Below are 5,392 nucleotides of genomic sequence, written 5' to 3' on the forward strand. Positions count from 1 at the left end.
GAGGTTCAAATGGATGGTGATGTTCAGAGCCCTAACACGAAGAGGTGCCATCCTCTCCTTTCGGCTTAAAGCGTCAGCTACAACATTGGCCTTGCCAGGGTGATAATGGAGTTCACAATCATAGTCGTTGAGCATCTCGATCCATCGACGCTGTCTCATATTCAGTTGCTTCTGATCGAAGATGTGCTGGAGACTCTTGTGATCGATGAAGATAGTGCTCTTAGTTCCATACAAATAGTGTCTCCACAATTTGAGCGCAAAGACAACGGCTCCAAGTTCAAGATCGTGAGTAGTGTAGTTTCGCTCGTGAATCTTCAATTGGCGGGAGGCATAGGCAATAACTTTTGATCGTTGCATCAGTACACAACCAAAACCACTCTTCGATGCATCACAATAAACAACAAAGTCATCACTGCCCTCAGGAAGTGATAGGATAGGTGTGGTGGTTAACTTCTTCTTCAAAGTTTGGAATGCTGATTCGTGTGCGGGTTCCCAAATGAACTTCTTGCCCTTGTGAGTCAGCGCGGTCAAAGGACGCGCAATCAGAGAAAATCCTTCGATAATAACCGGCGAGACCTAGGAATTGGCGACTATGCGTCAGAGTAGTGGGGGTCTCCCACTTGCTGATGGCTTCAATCTTGGTGGGATCAACTTTGATACCCTGGTCACTCACAACATGACCCAGAAATTGTACTTCCTTCAACCAAAATTCGCACTTGGAGAATTTGGCGTAAAGTTGCTCTTACCTCAAGAGTTCAAGCACTAATCGGAGGTTTTGCTCATGCTCTTCTTTGCTCTTAGAGTAGATGAGGATATCATCTATGAAGACGATAACAAACTTATCCAAGTACGGCTTGCAGACACGATTCATGAGATCCATGAACATGGCAGGTGCATTTATCAAACCGAATGACATCACGAGAAACTCATAATGACCATAACGGGTCCTGAATGCAGTTTTCATCACGTCACTTTCCTTCACCCTCAGCTGGTGATATCCGGATCGCAAATCGATCTTTAAGTAAACGCTCGATCCTTGTAGTTGGTCAAAAAGATCATCAATTCGTGGAAGGGGATACCGATTCTTGATAGTCAATTTGTTGAGTTCACGGTAGTCGATACACATACGGAAGGATCCATCCTTCTTCTTCACAAACAACATAGGTGCGCCCCAAGGTGAGAAACTTGGTTGGATAAATCCACGGTCAAGTAGTTCTTGTAGTTGGCTCTGTAATTCTTGCATCTCGGAAGGTGCGAGTCTATAAGGTGCGCGAGCTACAGGTGCAGCTCCTGGCACTAAATCAATCTGAAATTCTACTGCTCTCTGCGGCGGCAATCCAGGTAATTCCTCTGGGAAGACATCGGAAAATTCGTTCACAATTCGAACATCGTTCACGCTCTTTACCTCAGTTTCTACCGCTTTCACATGTGCTAGGACAGCAAAACGTCCCTTCTTCATAATCTTTTGCACTTTCATGCAACTAATGAGGTTCAACTTCGAGGTACATCTCTCTCCATAGATAACCAGTGGCTCGCCATCTCTGTGTGGTATGCGAAGTGCTTTATCTCCACAGATAATATCGGCCTTTATCTTGCTCAACCAATCCATACCGACGATCACGTCAAAACTTCCCAGTTTGATAGGTATCAAGTCAATTTCGAAATCTGCTCCAGCTATGTTGATAATAGCTCCACGACTAATATGGTCAACCTTTTCAAGTTTTTCCATTGGCGACCTCGACAAGCATACTCTCTTTTAACGGGACTAATGACCAATTAATCTTATCGCAAAAATGTCTACATACATAACTTCTATCTGCACCAGTATCAAACAAGACAGAAGCTAAAAGGTTGTTGATTGTGAATATACCTGTCACCAAGTCGGGGTTTTCGCGTGCGTCCCTTGCATTAACATTAAAAGCTCTACCACGGGGTGGCCCACCATCTTTTCGTTTGTTTGGGCACGCATTTCTGAAATGGCCCGTCTGCCCGCATTCGTAACACTTCTTCGGCCCGTTGGAGTTCAGCTTCCCATTTAAAGTGGTGACCTTGCAGTCTTTCCCGATATGCCCAGCCCGTTGGCACTTCTCGCAGACAACATTGCAATACCCAGTGTGGTGTTTGTAACACCTCTTGCATTGTGGTAAGGTTCCCTTGTAGTTCGGGTTGGATTTGGTGTTGTTTTTGGGGTTCGGGTTTCCACCGTTGTTGTGCCTCTTGGCGGGGGTCTGGTCATAGGTTCTCCCCCTGTTGTTGTGGTGGTTGTTGTTGTTTTTGTTGTTATTGTCCCATTTCCTCTTTTCGCTACTACCAGCCTCAAACTTAGCCTTCTCCGGCTCATCAATAATGATTTGGTTCATGAGAGTATGCGCCATGCGCATTGCTTCGGGAACATTCGGTGGTTTGGACGATGTGACGTTTCCTTTGATGGACTTACGAAGTCCCCAGAAGTATCTCTCCATTCGCTTGAATTCTGGGGTGACCATTGTTGGACACATAAGAGCTAGTTCCAAGAATCTCCTGTTGTAACCATCAAGGTCGTTCCCAACGGCCTTTAACTGCATAAATTCGATTTCCATCTTCTTGATTTTGGTTCTCGGACAATACTCATCAATCATAGCCGCTTTGAATTCCTCCCATGGCGTAGCATACGCCTCATCAATGCCTTTCGCTTGAGCTAACGTGTTCCACCACGTTAACGCACCGTCAGAAAACGTGCACGAAGCAAACTTGGTCTTGTTGTCCTCCGAACAGTTGCTAACTCGGAATACTGATTCAAGTTTTTCGAACCATCTGGTGAGACCAACCGGTCCCTCGATTCCACTGAAGTTATGCGGTTTGCAGCTCTGGAATTCCTTGTAAGTACACCCATTTCGAATGGGTGGGATAACTGGTGGTGGTGGCGGTGGAGCTTGGAGGTTTCTTTCTGCTAGGGCTGCGGCTACACGTTCTTGGATCATCTCTTCAATTTGAGCAGAAGTAGGTGTGGATCGACCGTTAGCCATGATGTTCTAAACAAAAATTTTGACTCAAGTCAAAATCCAGTATTCAATATATAATAATATAGTATATAATAATATAGTATATATATAACAACCAACATGTAAACAGCACAACACATGTTAATTAAGTAACGCAAGTTGATACAAGTACTGCAAAACACCATACAGTAACGTAAATAGAACACTTGTGCAAAAAGTAACATCACAAAGTTTCCATTCATTAATAATAATAAGTTTCATACATCTGAATAAGTTCGTACAATACATAAGTGAAATATGAAACTACAACTAGATTACATCATGAAATCTAATACAAAAGGTCCTACGGTGAAGGTGGGTGTAGGATGTCCAAAACCTGAGCCAACTGCTCCTCGAGCTTGGCTACCCGAGCTGGGAGGATCTCTACCTCCCTTGTCAATTCCTCGACTGTGGGAGATGGTGGGGCAGGCGGTGCCGGCGGTGCAGGTGGTGCCGGTGGAGCGGATGGTGCTGGTGAATGGTGCGGGTGATGCTGGTGGAGCGGGTGGTGCAGACCGCACGAAGCGGGGTGCAGATGTCCCGGCTCCAGAAATAGTCAGCACGTAACGAGGTGCCTTATGTATGAGTGGGTCGGCAGGGTACGGCACAAGCCGCTTACGGCAGTAACCCTCCGACGCTGTAATGACCCGGAATTTTCCGACCAAATTATACTTATGCGATTAATATTTACATAAATTAAACCATACCAACATGATAAGCAATCCAAATTGTTGAGACTTGTGTTTTTGAAAAGAGTTTTACACAACGTTTGACCGTCCAATATGACCGATGATATCACGAACTATATAACATACGATAATTATACGTTTGTGTATATATATGTATTTATATATATTTAACATGATCTAAGGATGGTTTAACATCTCATTGTGTACTAATGACAATGAGTTATAAGTATATTTTGAAACTACTAACTTAAGTTTTCAAAACGATAACTATACGTAACATTCTTTGATATATATACTTATAATCTATAATGCTTATATATGTATCGTATATATAATGTATTTAATCACTTTTTAAGGACTTAAATATATAAAACAATATAAGTATATTCACAAAAGATAGCTACATTTGAATTCTCGTTCCGTTTCTTCAAGATTTCTATACGTATATCTAGGGTATATGTACCCGTATCATACCCAGCTTCTATACGTATTTAATATTGGTATATATACACATCAAATCAACATCCTAATCAACATTATTACTATCCAAGATATGAGGTAACTAGAATTTGTCAAGTAGTATGAATTATTAGTAAGAAAACAAAATTAGGAATCCTTTTCTTTCTTTATAAACTAAAAACATTTTTATAAATGAACACCATTTCTTCACTCCATTTTCTCATACCTACACCCTCATTTCTCTCTCAAAATACTCCTAACTTCATACTTGATCATCTCCAAGCATTTTCCCCATCATTTAGCTTCAATTACAAGCCTTAAACACCATAAGAAAACTCTTTCAAGAACATATCAAAATAACCACCCATTTGAAGAAGTTTACTTCCAACCTTTTGATCTAACTCCACCACTCTTTGATTCCAAGATTATTTCCTATCTTTTGTAGTAACTTTATCCAAGTAACTTGAGGTAGTAACCTTGTTCATAATCTTATTCAATTCATATTCATATAGCTATCTTATTTTGTGGTATAAAATTTTAACAACAAGAACATAGTTTGAATGATTTCAAACTTGTTCGCAAACTAAATAGATCCTTCTAACTTGACTTTTAAAATACTTCAAGACTTGTAATATATCATAATGATATGCTAACCTAACAAGATATAACTTGGTTTTACAAAGAACATCTTAAAAACTGAATCTACGTCATCGGAGTGCAACCGGGGGCTGTTTTGGGTTGGATAATTAAAAACCATCTTGAACTTTGAATTGGAAGTTCATGTTATGGAAAAATGATATTTCTTATGAATATGTTAACACATAAAAATTTCATGGTTTAACTCAAAGTGTAAGTATTTTTAGAAAAATGATCATTAAATGTTGTTTTTATGATGGAAAATGATCACTTTCATAAGTTTCACCAAAGTTTGACCTATAACCTATGATTTCGAACACAAATTAAGGTATTTTCAGTTCATATTCTTAAAATTTGACTCGATCCAAGGAAGTGGCAAGTTGAACCAACAAAAACGGAGTTTTAATGAAGAAACTACGACTAAAACAAGATTGGGTATCCGAAGCTAGTTTAGCTACGAAAATATTTGGAGAAAAAGTAAATTAATCATATCTTTTCTAATTAATATGATATTTTATATATAATTACTTATGATTTTATTTTATATATTTCAGGACTACCCGTAAACAACACGAGAAGATTAATCAT

The sequence above is a fragment of the Rutidosis leptorrhynchoides genome, chromosome 3, assembly GCF_046630445.1.
Source record: "Rutidosis leptorrhynchoides isolate AG116_Rl617_1_P2 chromosome 3, CSIRO_AGI_Rlap_v1, whole genome shotgun sequence".
Lineage (NCBI taxonomy): Eukaryota > Viridiplantae > Streptophyta > Magnoliopsida > Asterales > Asteraceae > Rutidosis > Rutidosis leptorrhynchoides.